This window comes from Capricornis sumatraensis, chromosome 19 (genome assembly GCF_032405125.1).
Source record: "Capricornis sumatraensis isolate serow.1 chromosome 19, serow.2, whole genome shotgun sequence".
Lineage (NCBI taxonomy): Eukaryota > Metazoa > Chordata > Mammalia > Artiodactyla > Bovidae > Capricornis > Capricornis sumatraensis.
In genome coordinates this window covers 16,252,599-16,273,628 of record NC_091087.1, presented here as the reverse complement: position 1 = coordinate 16,273,628, position 21,030 = coordinate 16,252,599, and the positions used below count along the sequence as shown (strand labels likewise).

The window sequence follows — 21,030 nt, the reverse complement described above, 5'->3', positions numbered from 1 at the left end:
GACTTGCAGGACTATGGAGAAAAGATGACAAGTGTTAGCATGGGTGATGGGGTTGTTTTATGTTTAGGCTTCTTGTTTGTGTATTTTTCATCTCTCCCCATCTTTCAAATGTCAGTTCTCTTCTTTCTTCTATTTGAGAGTTTCTTCCAACTCTTGTGTCACCAGGGCAGGGGACAGGGTGGGGTTATTAGCAAAGAAGCCACTGGTAGGCAACCACATGACCTATAGATGTAACTTGGGACACTAATCCTTTGCCTAACGTGGCCTTAAAAGTACCTTCACTTCTACAAGAAAGATGATATTCTTTCATAACATTTATAAGACATCACGTCCCCAGCAAGAATTAGCATTTGGCATTAATGCACAGCACTGGCAAGAGCTTCAAGAGGAGACATTTATGAGCGAGAGTGTGTTTAAGATCCCTGCTGGGCTGACCTTTGTGGTACACACCCCCAGCCTCCGGTCACCTTCATGAATAGCCAGAGGAGGAGCCAACATCTGCCACAGCCACCACCATCTGGACCTCAGTGTGGTGGGAAACAGGTGGGGCCATGCTGTCAATGGGGTGGGCTTCCCAGGGGGCCCAGTGGCAAAGAATCAGCCTGCCAGTGCAGGAGACTCAGGTTTGATCCCTGCATCAGGAAGATCCCCCAGAGGAGTAAATAGCAACCCACTCCAGTACTGTTGCCTGGAAAGTCTCATGGACAGAAGAGCCTGGTGGGCTACAGTCCATGGGGTTGCCGAGTCGGGCACAGCTGAGCAAACATGCACCTCAGTGGGGAGTGGGGCGAGGGGCAGAGGACAGGACTTTCCAGCACCAGCTTAGGTACACATCTGCTCTTGTGTGACATTTCTGGGTACATGCAAGGAGTTATGATGGAACTGTCCCTCATTTGTGAAAACACAGTGTAATCTCAGTAGTAAAATCCAGTTTGTTCTTTTTTTTGAATGAGTACCTGTTCTGGGAGATATGCCAACAACTCAGAGATGATTTGACCAGACCACCAACAGCTGGACAACTTACTTAACTCTTTGGTGATGGCTGCATGAACCTTCTTGTTGGCTTCAAGCCACCACATAATTAATGTTGATGCCAAACATACAGGGTTTAATAAATTATAACAAAGAGACCCCTTACTATACAACACAGAGAATAACTAGCTTCTCCCCACAGATGTGAGCCGTCTTAGAAAATGTGAATGCATGCTTCCTAAAGGTTACTCCCTGGAACACTGATTCTACAAGGTTATCTTTCATAAACCTTTAGGACAGCATGGTAACCCTCTCCAGTATTCTTGCCACGGAGAATCCCATGGACAGAGGAGCCTAGCAGGCTACAGTCCATAGCATCGCAAAGAGCTGAGTATGACTAAAGTGACTTAGCAAGCATGCATGGACCCATCCTTTATGAAAGGGTTTTGCTGATCAAATACATTGAAGTGAAAGTCGCTCAGTCACGTCTGACTCTTTGCGACCCCACGGACTATACAAGTCCCTGGAATTCTCCAGGCCAGAATACTGGAGTGGGGAGCCTTTCCCTTCTCCAGGGGATCTTCCCAACCAAGGGATAGAACCCAGGTCTCCTGCGTTGCCGGCAGATTCTTTACCAACTGAGCCACCAGGGAAGCAAATCGTAACACATAGGAAAGTGTTAGGACCGCTGTTGCAAACAATCCTATCTGTTCAGTGTACCTACAGCTTCTCACTTGACCTGAGACTTTTTTTTTTTTGTATTAAGCTTAGAACCTAGGAATTGCTCTTAAATTAGTGGGAAACACTAATTTAAACCTACTGCATACCTAGCAGATTGGGCCACCTCATTTGAAAGGTTAACAAGTTCTGGAATGTCCCTTTAGTAAGACTCTCCAGCAAAATAAGAGAAAGCTCTAACCTCACTGCAAGGCGGCGTCCTCCGTGCCATATACCACCCTTGAATCATGCACACGTTCCTCTCCTAATTGGCACAAGTTGCATGGCTATATACATATATAAAATTTTGGCTACGTTGAGTCTTAGTTGCAGCATACAGGATCTCTCCTTGAGATCAGTCTTTCTTTTCCTTCTCCAGTTGTGGCTCACAGAGCCTGCAGGTTCAGTAAGTTACAGCACCCAGGCTTAGTTGCCCCGAGGCATGTGGGACCTTCCCAAAGCAGGGATTGAACCTGAATTCCCTGCATTGGAAACCGGATTCTTAACCACTGGACTAAAGGAAGTCCTTAAATTTGTTTTTTTAGGTCTGACTAATCTACACAAATGCCTGTGGGCACTGAAGGCCCAGATGAATATTGCTCTCAGTCACTCAGTCATGTCCAACTCTTTGCAACCCCATGGACTGCAGCACACCAGGCTTCCCTGTCCATCACCATCTCCTGGAGTTTGCTCAAACTCATGTCCATTGAGTCAGTGATGCCATCCAACCATCTCATCCTCTGTCATGCCCCCCTTTTCTTCCTGCCCTCAATCTTTCCCAGCATCAGGGTCTTTTCTAATGAGTCAGCTGGCCAAAGTATTGGAACTTCAGCTTCAGCATCAGTCCTTCCAAGGAATATTCAGGGTTGACTTCCTTTAGGATTGACTGGTTTGATCTCTGTGCTGTCCAAGGGACTCCTCCAGCACCACAATTCAAAAGCATCAATTCTTTGGCGCTCAGCCTTCTTTAAGGTCCAACTCTCACATTCATACATGACTACTGGAAAACCCACTGCTTTGACTAGACAGACCTTTGTCATCAAAGTGATGCTATATCTAGGTGAATATTAGTTGTATTTATTAGTAAATAAATTATTCACATACCTTGATTTTTCTTTCTAAGATTACTTATAAACCCACTTCCCTGTTCTATTTTAGATGTAAGCCACAAGCCAGTATTTCTCCTTTCGTTTCTGTAATCAAAGTCACTCAGACATCAAGATCATTCAAGAAAACCTAGTGGTGTGTGGGAGTGAATGAGAGTGACAGTGATTGCGGAGAGAAGTTGGATCTGCCCTCATTTAATTTTTTTTTTTTTTAAGTAAACCATTTGCACACTTCAACCCCTTAAGTTGTATGGGTAGAAAATTACCCGTGAGGCGCCTGAGAGGAGATGGTTGATAGTGCTGGGTGACAAACCCCTGGCAAGGATCTTTGCTCGACAGCCTTGGCTCACAAACTGTGAGGAAGCGTCAAAACCACCTGGAAGCTGTGTTTAAAAAACAGGTCTGGGGCCACACCTTCAGAGTCTGATTGATTGAATGTCTGCACACAGAAATACCACATTGCTCCAGAAATGCGTCAGCGGGTCTGAGCACAGGCCTGAGGATTTGCGTGGCTAAGGAGCGTCCTGGCGATGCCGGTGTGGCTGGTCTGGGAGCGCACTGAGGGAGTTCCAGCTGTACGACAGCTCCCCAACTTGCCTGATCAGTTACCTGGGGGTGTTATTGCAAACACCAAACAGCAACCCTACCCCAGACTCCAGAGCTGGCATCTCTAGGAAGGAAACGTGGGAGTCTGTATTTGTATAATAATAAACGCTGCAAAGCCATTCGAAACATCCAGGCCTGGACTACCTCAGCCAGAGAAGCAGGGCTTGCCTTTTAGATCAGGGCCCCGGGCCTTGGGAGCCCCGCCTGTCTGCCCTCGGAGGGTGCCCGGGGCATCTTCAAAGTGCACGGAGGCCCAGGACCCGTGAATGCCTCGACCAATAACTTGTCTGGTAATTGGTATATTGATTGCTAATGTCATCATGTTTTAGTATACATAAACCCCTCACTCTATTCCACAGCCCCCAACAATCCCCAAAGTCATTGTTTATTCATCGTGACTCCCAAACTGGCCCTTGTCAGTTCCCGCTGGAGGGCTTGCTGATAAAAATCACCAGATGATTGGATGCACACATTCTTAACATGACTGACTCATGACATCTCAGAGGGCAGTCAGGGAGCCTGTCATTATAGTACAATACTTTCCTTTCTTCCTCTTATCTAGCCCCAGATGACTTTGAGATTTTTATTAACTCATTAATGACTGAAGATGTCATTAGAACCAGTAGAAGGGTTTTTAATTTTTTTTTCTTTCATTCTTTCCTTCTTTTATTGAGAATAAGTGCACAATTTGCTCCTGGTGAGAGGGGGCAAGGCAAACCCAGTGAAGAGACCCTTTAACTTTATTAGAACTTGAAATCTGATTGACAGGTACGAGGACTGAACTTCTGTACCCAGAAACACCAAGTTGCTTCAGAAATACACTGGGTAAGAAAAAAAATGGAGCAATTGGTAAGGAAATAGCAACTTGTAAAATTTAGCAATTTCTATTGTGTGGTGGGACCAATCTTTCCAAACTAACAGCTAAATTAAAAAAAAAAAAATTCAGAGGAAGGCTACTGAAACCTCTAAATGTTTCTTAACCTACACATTCATTAAACCATATCTTGTTTCTGCCTGCCTTTAATTTTCACATCGGCAGAATTGCTTTTAAAAATCAAATTAGATCTTTTGAAGGCACTTACATTGCAACAACCTTATGTTTTTTTATATACTCTTGGGTTTCAGGCTTTTCATCTGGGTTGTGTGTCCAATTAATGGGATATCTCAAGGAAGCACTAATCATTTCGAAAACTTGAGAATCTGAAAAGCAAGCAGACTATTTTCATTATAACTGATTGGATTGAGAATAAGCTACAGAGGAAATGTTCAATAATTATGATAACTTTTTTTAGATGAGATCACAAAAAAATGTCAGTCACATAAGGTACTTTTCCCTGCAATGAAGTCTTTGAAGTTCGTTTCAGTGGATTCCTCTTCGGGGTTCAGCCTCGGGCATGTCAGAAGGCTGCTTAGAGAGTGGGTTTACACAGATTTTATCAGGCTGGGTAATTCACTTGGCAAAGCAAACATCTATTACTCGATGTATCTCATATGTTATTAAGTGTTTATGAAATTTTACTATTGTCAAAACACATTGTAAATTAACAGATTCTCATAACACATGGAAACTACTCACCAGAAGAGACAATTGTTGTCTGAGGACCTAAAAAGATTTTTACCTAAGGAAACTGCTGTCAGTAAACTATGACCAAGATTTCAATGTGCCTGAAGCCAAGTTTTATTCCTAAATCACCTAATTATATCTTTCTGTATTTATTTGCCTGGTGGAGAACTTTACTCATTAAATGTTATGCTAAACAGAATAATTAGTTAATATCTGCAGATAAATTAAATACAATAATTTTCTCTAATTCAGTAATAACCATTACTAATTTTTAACCATTATTATTATTTTTTAATTGTTCAGTTTTCTGTACATGATGCCAAATACCCAGATAAAACCTGGGAGAAAATGAGTTAAAAGCCCAGATGTTTTTAAGCATCCAGATGTAAGGTGTCAAGTAAACAAAACATCAAGGTTTTTTACTATTTTTTTCCCCATTTCCATCCAGATGTTTGGTGTCATATAGACACACTTTTAATCTGTTTAGTCGTAATCACAGTGTTCTTTAATATCATTTGCCAATATTTGGATCCTCTCTTCACCATATTATTTCTAAAATTTTTGTTTAATTCATTCATGAAGGAAAACACAAATAAGTAAAAAATTTAACAGCCAGAAGACTCATAACACAAGACCACCAGCCAAAATGATGCCCAAGTCTTTTTGTTGCAAAACACTTTCCATGTGCATTTTTAAATAAGGAAAGACAATTCAGCTTAGATGGTTGGAATGGCAACTTAATTTTAATTGACAGGTACATGCTAATTTCAATTCTAGTAAGTATATAGGAGAACCCCAGGCTCTCAAGTGTAAATGATGGTCATCTTTTCAATGGGTTCCTTTCCCAACTTCCTAAATCCCAGAAGAGACATTTCAGGAACAATTTCTGCTCTGGTGGCTTTGGGAATGAAGAAGCTCTGACCTAGGACTTGAAAGACTTGCCACTGAGCTTCAACTCTTCCATTTTCTGACTGGGTGACCCTGACCTCATCATTTAAGCTCTGAGCCACAGTTTTCTCTTCTTTAAAATGGGAATAATAACCCTTCCTTCAGTTAACCTGAGGATCTAATTAAAGAAATCTGGAACTGCAAAATGTTTCACAGGTACAAATTATCATTAGTTATAAAATACTTTATAATTATTTTAATGTATTATTAATCTTTAAGTGAGGCTTCCCAGGCAGTGCTACTGGTAAAGAACTCACCAAAGCAGGCAATGTAAGAGGTGTGGTTTCAATCCCTGGACTGGGAAGATCCTCTAAAGAAGGGCATAGCAACCCACTCCAGTATTCTTGCCTGGAGAATCCCATGGACAGAGGAGCCTGGCACACTAAGTCCATAGGTTTGCAAAGAGTCGGACAGGACTGAAACAACTTAGCATGCAATGTTTAAGTATTAATAGGGAAAATGACTGTCACTGTTAATATGGAATCCAGGGGAACAGTAGAGATAACCCACTCAAAAAGGTCTGATTAACTATTTACGGTTTCCAAATTGTATACAGAAATGATTCTAATTCTTGGGTGTACAAAACATCAGATTATGTTACCAAGTCTCTGCTTGACGCACAACAGGCCAATGAATCCAAGAGACGAGGTGTCGAGGCCAGGAAGAGATTTTAACTGGGGAGCCAGCAGACCCAGAAGACGGCAGGCTAGTGCCTCACAATAGCCATCTTATTGGGGTCTGTGTGCCAGGTTCTTTTATCAATCAGAGAGAAAGAAGCAATGAGGAACCAAAGTCAACAGGCAGAGCCGAGAGGGAGATGCGGTGGGGAAGCACAGTAAAGGGTCTCCAGTCCTGTGAAACATCGCCAAGGGAGCGTCCAGCCCTCAGAAGGGGCGTGTTAACCTCTTCCATTCACAGGGCAGGGACAAACTACCTCTCCTTGAGCTGAACAAACGCACTTTAGTTTATAGTCAAGCAGAGCGGCAGGGTCCTCCAGGCAAGCCATGAGTATGATTATACTAATAAAAGCAAGTCAAAGAAACAGTTTCCAACGTGGAGTCAGAATTGGCTTCCGCCCTGCAACTCCTCCGAGCATCTTTGCCCTTACTGCACTTCATCTAGGTAAACAGAGAGATCATTGTAGGGATATTCTCTCAGGTAACTAAACAGACTAATCCTAGATCCCATTGATTTGGTCTCGACTACAATAGGGCACTCTTGCCGATTTAGAACCTCGGTTGCACTTAACTTTGATGGACTCACCGACCCTCCTGGCTGATGCAAAGACTCAAACATCTGCATATGGTAATTTTGTGGGCTCCTAAATATTCAAACAGACCTCATGGTTTCTATCAAGGGAGATGGCTTTTATGATTTCACGCTATTAGCAAAACATGCATCCTAAAAAATTGTCATCAAAGAATAGGCCAACCTTCCTGCTACAATATAAGAGGGTTTCTAAGTGAGAAATCAGCTCATGCATTTGTAAAACCCTAAACACTAAAAACCTTTCAAGCATTCTAATCTTAGACTTTTTTGTCATGACTCCAAGATTTCGGAAAAAAAAAACAAACCTCAAAACGTTTGAGTTCTACTTCTAAGATATGGAAAGGTTCTTGAAGTACAAGAAAGGGAAGAAAATAAATGCAAGGAAGACAAACCTGGTTAATTTTAATTAAAAAAAAAAAATCCGCAGTGTCAGAACACCACACTACAAAAAAGCTCCCACGTTAAGAAATTTCTTTCAAAGTTGAGTCCAACTTTTTTCTCAATATGTGACCATAGAGGAGACGGAATGAGGAATCGGGTTTTAGCTCCTCAACTTTCTGAAGTCACAGACCTCTCATCAGCATGTGGCTCTGTGTGATGAACACTTGCTGTGAAGAACCAGAAACCGATGCAAAAGGAAACAATAATAATAAAAGGGACGCTTTCCACCATCAGAACCAGGAAAGGTGTGTGAGCTGGAAGAAAGTACAGTACTGAAGCCCATGACAAGTCATGATAAATGGGTCGTTATAAAATTCATGTTTAGGCAGCACCAGGCCGGGGATAATGCCATTCGTCATGGCAACACTCGGCCGCTAATGAGCCCTCATTGCATATTCATGTCCGTGGCGTTTCTTCTCTCCCTCCCACCCCGAACTAGTGCCTGGAAATATCTCCACCTCAAACTGCAGCTCAGGCCTTCTTCTTCTTCTTCTTTCTTTTTTTTTTTTTTATTTGTTATGTTGCAGCAATTACAGTGTAAAAGTGCTGCCCAAGATTGATTGCTCTGATCTGTAGTTCAATTGTAAATTAGAATACACATCCCCCCAGGGACACACGGCCCCTATTTGTGATTAAGAAAAAAGCCCCATAATAGACTAATAGCTAAAGTTCTCTCTCTTTTACTTTCAGGCAATTAGCTTGATGAAATGGCCTCTTTTTGTGTACCCTGGAAGTGTAAACCGATATCATAATGAAGTATATGATGTTTATTCTATTATTTTCACCTTCCCGGGTATGCAGGAATGCATAAGTAATGGCTGCTTTGTCTGCTTTTTACTGATTCACAAGTGAACTATTTCTTAAAGATGCAGTGTGTGCATTCTGAGGCTTGAGGTAAGCAACCCCCTGACTTTGGGTTACCCTCCACGGAAAGCACTCTACTAAAGAGGAAATTTCCAGGTAGTGGTGAGAGCAGGACTCTGATAGCCAAGAGCTATCTAACTGCCTGCCGGCTCTGAGGCGGATGAGGTGGTAACACATTGGAAGTACTCAGAGTCAATGAAGACCCTGGGTCAGTCTGACAAAGTGTCCAGTGGTGACTTTGTGTCCAGTGAGCATCCAGGTGGCCAAAATGTGTGTTTCATCTCCCGTGCTTGGTTTTATTTACCCAGCTCAGTCTATACTCCTGGGTTACAGGAGTTAAAGCTAGCGTTAAAGCTAGCCCTACACCATGCATTTCATTATACAATCATCTTTAAGTGAATTCCAGCCCCCCCTCAACAAAAAGACTTGTCGTTTCAAGTTGCTAAACTGTCATAAGTTGTCAAGAAAACATTCTTCAACTTCCTACACAGGCCAGCTGACCAAGGTTTTGACCAGCAAGCCAATGAATGCAGCTGGTGTATTTCCAAAGCTGTTTGTGCTCTCCAGATCCAATATCTTAATATCTATTTTATTTCATTCATGAGACTCTCAGGAGTAAAGGAAGAAACAAGTGTCCCAACTGGCAAGATAGAAGGAGAAAAGAAGGAAAAACAGAACAAGACAAAAATCTATCTTGCTTCAAAATAGTTTATGGTGGGTTACTTACCAAGAGGTTGATTTCTGTTTCAATTCCATATTCCAACCTCCTGCCACTCATCAATAACCCAGTTTGTATAACCCACCAAACACTTCCTGGGCTTGTGTAGTCTGGGTCAATCCAACCCTCCCCTCTTTAATGTGAACCTTATTTGCTTTTCTCAAAAAAAATCACTTTTATAGCAAAAGGATCTCACTGACTTCTTAATGCTGAAGTGGACATGCATGTTTAGATTTGTTATATTTTAAAATTCATGTTTGCGATAGTCTTTTGTTACATATAAAATGTGTTTGCATTTCCTCCCAGTTCCTGGTTAAATAAAACCTTTTGGGAAAGTTTATTACTATATCCTGTAAAGTGATACTAATTTTACATAATTTTGAATAGTTCCACAAAATGAGCTACTCAGAAATATTTCATGAAAATTTACTTGATACCCTTCTTGCTAAAATCTAAAGTTCATATCAGTCCTTATTTGAGGGTTTTCTCCTTAATTTTTACAGTATTGAACTCTGTGTAAAATATAGACCTGAAATATAATAAATGCGTATTTTCATTGCTCCTTGAAATGTTTGCCTGTGTAGCTGCCACATCACTGCTGTGTTGGAAATATACTATTGTAAACTTCCAACCTAGACAGCATATTAAAAAGCAGAGACATTACTTTGCCAACAAAGGTACATCTAGTCAAGGCTCTGGTTTTTCCAGTGATCATGTATGGATGTGAGAGTTGGACTGTAAAGAAAGCTGAGCGCCGAAGAGTTGATGCTTTTGAACTGCGGTGTTGGAGAAGACTCTTAAGAGTCCCTTGGACTGCAAGGAGATCAAACCAGTCCATCCTAAAGAAGTTCAGTTCTGGGTGTTCATTGGAAGGACTGATGCTAAAGCTGAAACTCCAATACTTTGGCCACCTCATGCGAAGAGTTGACCCATTAGAAAAAACCCTGATGCTGGGAGGGATTGGGGTCAGGAGGAGAAGGAGACGACAGAGGATGAGATGGCTGGATGACATCACTGACTCGATAGCCTGGCGTGCTGCGATTCATGGGGTCACAGAGTGGGACACGACTGAGCGACTGAACTGAACTGAAACTTTCAAGTGGCATTAAGTCTAGGAAAGTTTCCTCCATAGCACTTCCTTGCTGAAACTTGTCACAGTTTTTTAAGAGTACATTTACTCTATAAAAATAATGACTTATATTTACCTTGCTTCATAGTTTTTGCAGTTCTTCCATATAAATTATAACTTATAAATAACCCTTTGAGATAAATGAGGCAATCATTTCATTAATACCCCAAAGTTACAGGGGGGATAAGTGACATTCAGCAAGGTTAAGTCATCTGCCTAAAAGTTACCAGTCCGTAAAGGCAAAGTTGGTCCTTGTCCCCATGCCTTGAACACCAAAAATCTGAGCACCTTCTGGCAGGCCACACTGTTTCTTTTCTGGCTTAGAAGTCGCCGTTAGCAGCAGCTCTTCAGAATCTCATAGCTCTTACCATAAACAAACCTTTCGATCTTTATTTATACTTGGGCAAGACTGAAAAATGAGTGTAAACACACACACACACACACACACACACACACACACACACCTTGATAAACACCAATGAAGAAAAGAGTAGAATTCACACTGCCTGGTTACTTCCCTACCTAAATTTAAGATAAATAATCTATATTTCATTATAAGCATATGCTGAGGCTGAAGAGATGTCAGCCACAAAACTGAAGCAGTTATTTAGATAATTCAAACTTGAGGAGAGCAAAGACCACTGTTTTTAAGAGCTATTGGTTTACATCCAAATTTTCCAGAGTCTTGGTCAAGTCTTTTCACCAAACATCTCTCCATGGCCTTTGAACACACCCTCTGCCCCACCCTTATCCCTTGCCACACGTTCCCATAGAACTAACTCAACCCTGACCATCATTCCAGAATCAGCTCAAAGATCACTTCTCTTCAGAAACAGTGGCTGACTTCTATCCCTACCCTTGTTCCAAATACCTCCTTGATTTGATCTCAGCAAGCAAGCCTCATCCATCCCAGAAAAGGGCTCCTCCACTGTGAAGCCAGTGAAGATGGGATTTACATCCAGAATCTGGAAAATACAAATTCTTTCAAGGCTGTGCTGCACCCATCTGTTGAAGTTTCCTACCCCACTAACATGCCATGCTCATGACTCAGAGCCCTGAGATTAGCAAGGCAGTTCTGGGCAGTTCTTTGAGAGAAATGGCCACCAGTTTGTTAAGAGACAGGCACCTGACCAATGGCTTGCCACTTGTAGAAGTGGCCTTGAGATGACAATTCTATCAAATAAAACTATTTAAGCAGAAGCCTACAGGAGTAGGCAAAAGTCAAAGATAAAATCACACCAGCCGTAATTTCCTATGAAAAAAAAACTATTCCTGCCTGAATTGGGAGAAAGAGAAGACACCAGAAATGGGCCTAAAACAAACGATCCCCAAACAATGTGTAAGTATGATGTCCAAATCCCAGATGTGATGTTACCTAACCTTGTAGGAGAAATGAGGGGATGTGTCATTATTTCGTTTAGTCATTTATCCCTCCATTCAGTGATTCATCTAACAAATACATACTGACTCCTCAGGAGACGATGGCAAAAACGGATGTCATCCCTGCCTTCATGGAACTCACAGTTTAATGAGAGAGACACATACATAACCACTCTGGAAGGCAAGACTGCATGCTCTATAATAGACACGGAAAAGTATAAAATGGGGACAAAATGGGGACTCACAGTGGGATCTTGATATACAGAAAAGTGCTTCCATATAGGAAGTCTTACACAGAAGCCTGAAGAATGAGGTGACAGATGAATGCTTAGAGAATGAGGGGAGGGATGGACACATTTCTAGAAGCAGGATGAGCAAAGGCTGGACTGGAAGTAAACGATAATGTGTCGACGCTGAGGACATAGGTAGGTAGTCCGTGTAGTGGCTTGTAGACCCCAGAAAGCATTCTGGAGGCTACCTTCAATCTAGTGCAAAGCAACTGAGGGTCTCTAGCAGGAGGGGCCCCTGCCCATATTTGTAGTGGGCTTTTTGGTGACGATGTTGTCACAGTTTGAGCAAGGCACCTCCATTTGTTAAGAAAGAAACAGACAGTGGTTTTGTTTCTCTAGCCCTGGTACCAACTGAGCTCTTCTAGGGAACCACTGCCCCTTTACTGCTGAAAAACAGAGCCCTCTCCAACCTACCTGGTGTGCGAACCCAGCAGCAGGGTCCCCAGTGCTGACGGAGGAGCTCTGGCTCAGCAGGTATGACACCAAAGACTGACTTTTGAGTCAGTTTTAAGAAACAGTGACTGTTCTCAGGACAGCAAGACAGCTGCTCAAACGCTGCAGCAAACCTGGAAGATGATGCATGGGCTCTGAATGAAATGGAGTGAGAACAGCTCCCAAGATCCATCAGCAGTCAGTTTCAGAATGCTGCCTGGGCTAAATGACTTCCCCCGTCCCCCTGTCCTGCACCCTCTGACTGGTCAGGACCTACCCATTCTGAATCCCCCTGTTAGAGCACCGTGCTGGCAGGACTTCTTATGGCCTGTTTCCTCCACACAGCAGGAAGATCCACAGAGCAGGAGAAGCAGGGACCTTAGGTCACCACTTACTCACCAAGGCCTGGTACTGTGCGGGGCACTCGTGGGTGCCTCGTAACGTTGGTTTGTTCACGTGTCTTACGTTCTACAGCACTGCATTGTCATCGTGGATTTTTTTTTCAGTCTCCCTCTGTGAGTTCTTTGAGAGCAATGTCACCATGTTTGCATCTCCAGTTGGCACTTGGTATAGGATTGACTGTTAAGTAATGCATGGGTAAAGTAATTAATATGAAGGTACTTCACGAAAGCCTTCTCTCTAGAATCCTTCATGCCATCAGTATTCATTGATGAAAGATGCTCGCTTAACACTGATGCCTAATGCATTTCTACATTTTAATACACAATCAAAAAGAGAATGCATGTAAAAACTGCTGAACTCCAAATAAGGTCTATAACTGGGTTAATAGTAGTGAATCAATTTCCCAGCGTTAACAAGGTATGATGGTTACACAAGATGTTATATTTGGGAAAGCTGAATGAAGGGAATAGGGGATATCTCTGAATTCTTTTCACAACTTCCTGTGAGTTTAAAACAGTTTTAAAATAGATTATAATGACTCAAAAACTAATTTTAAATTTTTTGCTCTTTACCTCTTTATATATTTTTATATTTTTTACTTTTAATTTTCATATCTATTTTGACCATAGCTGAGAAAAATATAATGATTTAAATGATGCTGTCAGACACTACACCAGCAAACAGGAAAGATAATGCCCTAATTCTGGGCACTGTTCTTTTGGTCCTGACAGGTTGGCATTTAAAATATGCTGGGAGAGGAACAAGAGGCATTACTTTCTCCTGATTCAAGCATATCCTCGAAATTGTAGTTTCATAAACAAAGTGCCGACGGCTATGATCTTCTCTCCTCTTCTCCTTTTATCCTAAGTCAGGTCAATAAGTCTGTCTTATGCAGAGCCCCGGGTTTGGAAGATAGAGAGCAATTACAGGCTACAGGGAACTATTAGTGGAAAACTCACAGGAAGCCAGAGTGCCTTTAAACTTCCTTCTGCAGAGCACCGTTCTTTGAAAAACATGTCAATGTTAGAAAAAGATGTTTTAAACAAATATGTTTAGTGTGTGCACTCTCATGGTGTTCCTGGAGTTTTTAAATTACATTTTCAAGAGTCCACTGTCAGTTACGTGGATAACAATATGGGTCATGACTTCAAAAATCCGAAGCATGGTAGGCAATTTTTCTCCTATTGGAAGATCTGAAAACCACCAATAAGAAATCCCTGTGTACACAGATTAAGGTGAAATTGCAGTTTATCTTAAACTGCTTAAACATGGAAGGTCAACAAGAACTTCCCCAGCATAAAAATCTGTAATTTCCAATACCGTTCAATTAATAAGCTTCCTAGAAATCCATATGATGAAAATTATGAAAAAAAACCCTGTAGATACCATAAAGTCAAATTCAAAGATAAATGACATTCCTCCATATATTCATCCTTTTTTTTTTTTTCTGAAAACTGAAAACCTGTGAATAGGTACATCTAAGAAGAGTACCTGCTCAGAAGTCCCTGTGGTTTTGTGATAACCTGTTTAAATCAAGTTCAGCTCCAGGGATGGAACTGGGACATCATCTTAGCAACCCACAAGCTTGCCCGGAAAAGAGGTGGAAGGACCATGTATGATAACCAGGTGCAGAAGCAGAATGCCTCTCTGATGGCTGGAAAAGCTCATTAGACAAGGGCATCCATCTTTTCTTCTTCAGGGTAACAGCCACACACTGTAGAGACAGAATTTCACTTAATAAAAGAAAGGGAGGAAAAAGTGCAAGAATGTTTTTAATATTTGGCTTACTGATTCACAAATCAAAGAAGAAACTATAATTATCTCTGGTTCTATCAGAACTGAGAGATTTCTTCCACACAATCTTTTGTGTGGCAGGAACAAAGCTTTATTCCAAAGAAAATTCACTTTAAAATATCCCCAAAGAGATAAAATACCCGCAAGATCCTACAGCTCTTTAATGCTTGCCATGGGCCAAATTGTGCAATTAGAATCAGTCACTTTAAGTGCTGAAGTCATATAATGCTAATAGATCACTTTATAATGTGAGCAGTTTTTAAAAGTCGTATTTAATTCTCCATTATCACTGGACTGAATGCTAGTTGTATCCAGACAATCGGTTAGAGATTCTCAAGTCCAGAGAAGACAGACGGCCACTTCCTAGGGCATTGCTCTACCCTGGCTTTCATTCTGAGATCTGAATTGGAACTCTAAAAGTGACCACATTTCCACTTTCTTCCTAACTGTATTTATTTTTATTTCCAAACCAAATGACAAGGGCTCCTTTTGGTTTTGTAATTATTTTATTTCAAAAAGTACAGATTGAGACAAAATCCCTTATGGGGTGTGTGTGTGTGTGTGTACGTACATGTGTGTGGTTTTCTTTAAGAAAATGAAATGAACCATAAAATAAGCCCTTAACAGTAACCTTAGAAATAAAACAAAATCATTTACAACACATGGGATTGTTGCAGGATATGTCAAGATTAGACGGTTTAAGGGAGCTCTCCTGAATGTGGAAGCAATTATCATGAAATTCATGACTCATTAGCAAACATTCCATATTGTTTCTCATTTCTGGGTCAATGTTATTAGGAAATATAGACTTAAGATTTAGTTGTTTCATTGACTTTAGAGCTAGATTAGAGATAGTTGGACCATATGATAATATTAATATAAAGCAAAGATTCCATGGTTTTGAAGTTCTTCACTTCTCACACATAGGCAGTTTGGTCCTTGAGTTAAGTATGAATGAAATAACCTCAAAAGCATATAGGTAAGAATGAAGTTGGTGATAGAAGGGTTGTCTGTAAATGGAAAGCAAGAGTGCACGCTGCACATACGTACTGGCGGATGTCAGTTGGGATTTCGCAGACACGCTGCTTGGTATGCAAAATGGCTGGTGAACTCAAGTACCCAATACTGTATATAATGGGAACCAGATGTCTAACAGAGAGAGAAAAATATTTTATAGCAATAAATGTGACATTGACTCTTAAAGGGTTTGCTGCTTTTAAACAACTTCCCAATCTTTCCTTTTCCTCGTGCATTTTAAAGCAGATCGTGGAAAGAAACAATTTTCACATTTTTAAAGAAAACGTGTTTAACTCGCCATGAACTTCTAAACTGCATACGTAAGGAGAAATGATCTGAAAGAGATAATTTTGGAATTTATGAAAGCCCTATGCCCCACAATGCAAAAAAAAATTACTAAGGCTAATAAGGCATAATTCCTCCTGCCCTTTAAGAACTTAAAATATACAAGATGTGATAAGATGCACACAGCTGTTATGGGGACATGGCCAAAGCAGGCCCTGGGAAAGGGACACACAGTAGTCTGAGGACTTAGGGGAGGCCGAGAAAACTCCTCTGGCTGGCAGGTCCCATGAAGGAGGAGCCCTCTGACCCGCCCTGCTCTAGGCCTCCCATCGCCTCCTCGGCATCCACCAGTGTTGCCCTGATGAAGGCCTCCAGCTCTCTGGCTTGCCACTGCGCTGGTCTCCCAGCAGTTTTGCCCTCAGCCTCCCCCCACCCACTCCCAATATAACCCTCATTTTGCTGCTGGAGTTGTTGGTGTTCAGTTGCTCAGTCATGTCTGACTCTTTGAGACCCCATGGACTGCAGCACGCCAGGCTTCCCTGTCCTTCACAATCTCCCGGAGCTTGCTCAAACTCATGTCCATTGAATCAATGATGCCATCCAACCATCTCATCCTCTGCCACCCCCTTCTCCTCCTGCCCTCAATCCTTTCCCAGCATCAAGGTCTTTTCCAATGAATGGACTCTTCACATCAGGTGGCCAAAGTCTTGGAGCTTCAGCTTCAGCATCCGTCTTCCTGCTGGGGTAGGGGTTCTGAAGCCTTAGTTCTATAAAGGAAGCTGGTTAAGTTGCAAGCTCTCTAGTTTGGCCTGGGTCCACATCTTGCCTTGTCATTTACTGGTTGTGACCTTGAGGAATTCACTTATCCAACTTCCTTCAAACCTGTATTTTCTCATCTGTAGGATGAGGATAACCAAAGTGCAGATCTCAGGGGTTTGGTGTCAGGAACTGATGAAGTCTGCACAGAGTGTGCTTGAAAGTCAGGACTCTATTGGTAGAAACTCTTTCAGCTCTTCTACTATCAATCATCACACCCAGGTTTTTAAAAGACAAAATCTAATGTGCTTATTTTGGCGTGCCAGGCTGCTCAGGAGCTGATGTTTGCCTGCTTCTCTAATTCTTTCTCTCAATCCCCTCCCTCAAATACACGACTCTCCTCCCATCCTTGTCTGCTTATCATCATCCAAAGAGGCCTTTGGGCTCCAGCCCCTACATCTTTGCACAGGTTACCCTGCCTGACATGGATGGGTCACCTTCCACCTACTACACAGACAATGCTTGCTGACCCTGCTGGTCTGCTCTCTAGCAGATCTCTCTGTCTTCCCTGACATGCTATAAAAAAAAAAAAAAAAAAAGTGTTCCCTTAATGAGGCCAATGTTTGCAAACTCAGGGTGCACACAGATAGCATAGCTAAGTGAAGCAGGACAAGGTGATGCAGTAGGGAGTGGTGGGGACTGTGGTGAAAAGGAGAACCCCTGCTTTGGCTAAAGGGTCAGCCACTCCCCACTGTTGCCATGAGAAAATGAGCATTCGGTATTGCCAAAACTTCCATTGCTTCAAAGGAAGAAAGAAATCTACATTCTCACCTGAAATCTCCAGTCATTAATTGTTGACATCTAGAAGGATTTTTGCTTCCCAGGTGGCACTAGTGGTAAAGAACCCACCTGCCAATGCAGGAGACATAAGAGATGACAGTTTAATCCCTGGGTCAGGAAGATCTCCTGGAGGAGGAAACGGCAACCCACTCCAGTATTCTACCTGGAGAATCCCATGAACAGAAGAGCCTGGAGGGCTACAGGCCATAGGGTCACAAAGAGTCAGACAGGGTTGAAACAACTTAGCACACATGCCAAAAGTTTATTAATGCTATAACTTTGGGCCAGACAAAACCCTCTGGGGACCAAATAGCTAACTGTATGCAGACCTTGGCTTTTGAGTCATCAGACTTAGGGATTTCCTTACAGGTGTACCTCCTCCATTCTTTGCCTATAATTGTTAGCACACCTACTTCTCCAAGAAGGACAAGGAGTATGTTGGGAGTGCTTTGTCTTTCCAATGCCTGCAGCGAGTGGCTCAAAAAAGCATCTCAGAGAAGTTTACATTGATGTTTCCTGAGTCTGAAAGACAGGGTAGGGTCTGCAGGTGGGAGGTCATTCCAGGGAGGTCAAAGAATCAAGGAGTTCCCATTCCAAATGTCCCTCTTCCTAAAGAGAAAAGATGTTATAGATATCATAAGCCTTGGTCCCATCACTTCATGGGAAATAGATGGGAAAACAGTGGAAACAGTGTCAGACTTTATTTTGGGAGGCTCCAAAATCACTGCAGATGGTGACTGTAGCCATGAAATTAAAAGACACTTACTTCTTGGAAGAAAAGTGATGACCAACCTAGATAGCATATTCAAAAGCAGAGACATTACTTTGCCGACTAAAGTCTGTCTAGTCAAGGCTATGGTTTTTCCTGTGGTCATGTATGGATGTGAGAGTTGGACTGTGAAGGAGGCTGAGCGCCGAAGAATTGATGTTTTTGAACTGTGGTGTTGGAGAAGACTCTTGAGAGTCCCTTGGACTGCAAGGAGATCCAACCAGTCCATTCTGAAGGAGATCAGCCCTGGGATTTCTTTGGAAGGAATGATGCTGAAGCTGAAGCTCCAGTACTTTGGCCACCTCATGCGAAGAGTTGACTCATTCGAAAAGACTTTGATGCTGGGAGGGATTGGGGGCAGGAGGAGAAGGGGACGACAGGCATGAGATGGCTGGATGGCATCACGGACTTGATGGATGTGAGTCTGAGTGAACTCCAGGGTTGGTGATGGACAGGGAGGCCTGGTGTGCTGCGGTTCATGGGGTCGCAAAGAGTCGGACACAACTGAGCGACTGAACTGAACTGAACTGAAGCCTTGGTCAGTATCTGACTTCCTTAGAACTGTCTGAGACTCTTCCTACAAAGTTTCAAAGTCTACTCCATGATTAGCAACACTGGAATCAGCCCTGAAAATATAAACCTAGTCTACACAGCCTACATATACACTTAGTCTGTACCTGGCATGCAAGTGAATAACTCAATGAATGAGCTAAATCTTCTTGCCAGAACCCCAGCTCAAGCGTCAGACATGCCACTGTCTTCATTTTGGTGGAAGGTGGCCAGAGGCAAATGCTGGATCAGAGACATGCTGTCTCTGAAACTGTGGGCGAGAAAAAGAAACGGTGACGACTGAAATGTGCACAACTCAGAAGATGCAGCAAAAGCAACGACAGTGTATTTTTTTTACCTTTTTGAATGACCACAGTCTTTGATCTGATGAGGCCCTTCCTTCAAGGGATGAAAAGTGAAAGTGTTAATCATTTCATTGCATCCAACTCTTTGTGACCCCATGGACTAGCCTGCCAGGCTCCTCTGTCCAAGGGATTCTCCAGGCGAGAATATTGAGTGGGTATTCCCTTTTTCAGGGCATCTTCCCAACCCAGGACTGAACCCAGGTCACTTGCAATGCAGGTAGATTCATTTACCGTCTGAGCCACTTAGGGAGTAATTATGCATAAATGCTTGGCTTTAAGTATATTCATTGCAGCTTTGTTTACAATGTTAAAAAATATAGGAATTGTTACATGAGCAGTAATAGAGGATTTACTATTATTAGTATTTATTAATTAATAAACTATTATTATTATATCATTTTATGAATGACTATTATTGCTATGTACTTGGAATGTTGGGTTCCTTTTGTCACTTAACCATAATGTTCTATCCATCTTACAGATGAGGACTCTGAGACACAAGAGTGTTTAAATAATTGGTCCAAATCACACAACACAGGCATTTGAACTCAGTACTTATCTAATACCAGAGCTTAAGCAGGGTCTTCCCCTTCTCCTATAAATAACTGACATCCATTGTGGTCACTGTGATGTCACCAAAATTATAATCTAGGAGAATATAGGATGATATATACAAGATTGCTATAAGGTAGAAAAAGCAGGTTACAAAAAAAGTTCATCTTGCTCTGGCCTCTAAGAAAATATCACAATCTAGCAGACACTGCTCCCTCACTGAAGAAGGATTTGAAGTGAGAAGAAAGACTATCTCACAAAAATCCCTGCATGTCAGTGTCAGCTACAAGGAGTACCTCTAGCATCCTTCCATTTGTTCCTGTGCTTCTCACCCTGTGTCTCGTTTACTTGTCTCTTGCAAAACCACCTTCTTCTGTAATCCCACCTCCGTGTAACCCAGCTGGGGCCTGAAATTCCCCCTTGTCCACTTAGCTAGGGCTAGAGCTCTCTAACAACTGATCTACAAAACAGTAAATGGCCTGGAGGAAAGCACCGTCCATCTAAGAAATAATTTTATTTTTTGTAACTAAAAACCAAAAATATGTGGCAAAAAGATGGGAAAGACCCACATCAAGGTATTAACAGTGTTTAAATACACATTTTTCCGCTTATGTTTGCTTCTCTATGCATTCTAAGTTTTCTACAGCAGATATAAATTCTAGCTGAACAGCAGACCCCACCAGAAAGTCGCTGCATGTAGAGTAAGACCTCACCTTGAAGATGTCAAAGCTGTATTGCTGGGACTTCACTGGGGGTCCAGTGATTAAGTCTGTGTCTTCCAATGCATGGGAAGCAGGTTCCATCCATGGCTGGGGAGCTAAGATTCCATGTGCCTTGCAGCAAAAAAAAACACAAAAAACCATGAAACAAGCAATACTGTAACAAATTCAACTTTAAAAAGACTTTTTAAAATGGTCCAAATTAAAAAAAAAAAAATCTCTCTCTAAAAAAAAAAAAAAAACGTATTGATGGAGATGCTAAACACTGCACTCAGGCCATTGCCCCATAACTACGTGCTGAGCTAATGGCTCCTAGGATGGACAAGGCAGAGCGGAGAAGAAAGGCATGAGCGACATGGAATATAAGACATCACTGCAGAAGGCAAGAGTCCGTCAAAGAGGAAACCAAAATGAAAACACATATTTCAAACAGTCAGGTGGAGAATGGACAAGGAAAAGCAGGTTCGTTGCTTTGGTCTGAAAAATGGCGGTGCGGTTGCAGGTAGCGAGGAAACAGAACAAGAAGCAAGTCTTTTCCACGCACAG

The 21,030-nt window shown here is 42.0% G+C and overlaps 1 long non-coding RNA gene across 1 annotated transcript; it reads right to left on the bottom strand.

Annotated features, from left to right (window-relative positions):
* Nucleotides 1-19,059: 19,059 nt before the first annotated feature.
* Nucleotides 19,060-20,597, bottom strand: LOC138094862 (uncharacterized). The gene is made up of 3 exons (XR_011146289.1): nucleotides 20,479-20,597; nucleotides 19,207-19,247; nucleotides 19,060-19,119 (listed from the first exon to the last, which is right to left on the bottom strand). It is a non-coding gene; the product is annotated as an uncharacterized lncRNA (long non-coding RNA).
* Nucleotides 20,598-21,030: the final 433 nt, after the last annotated feature.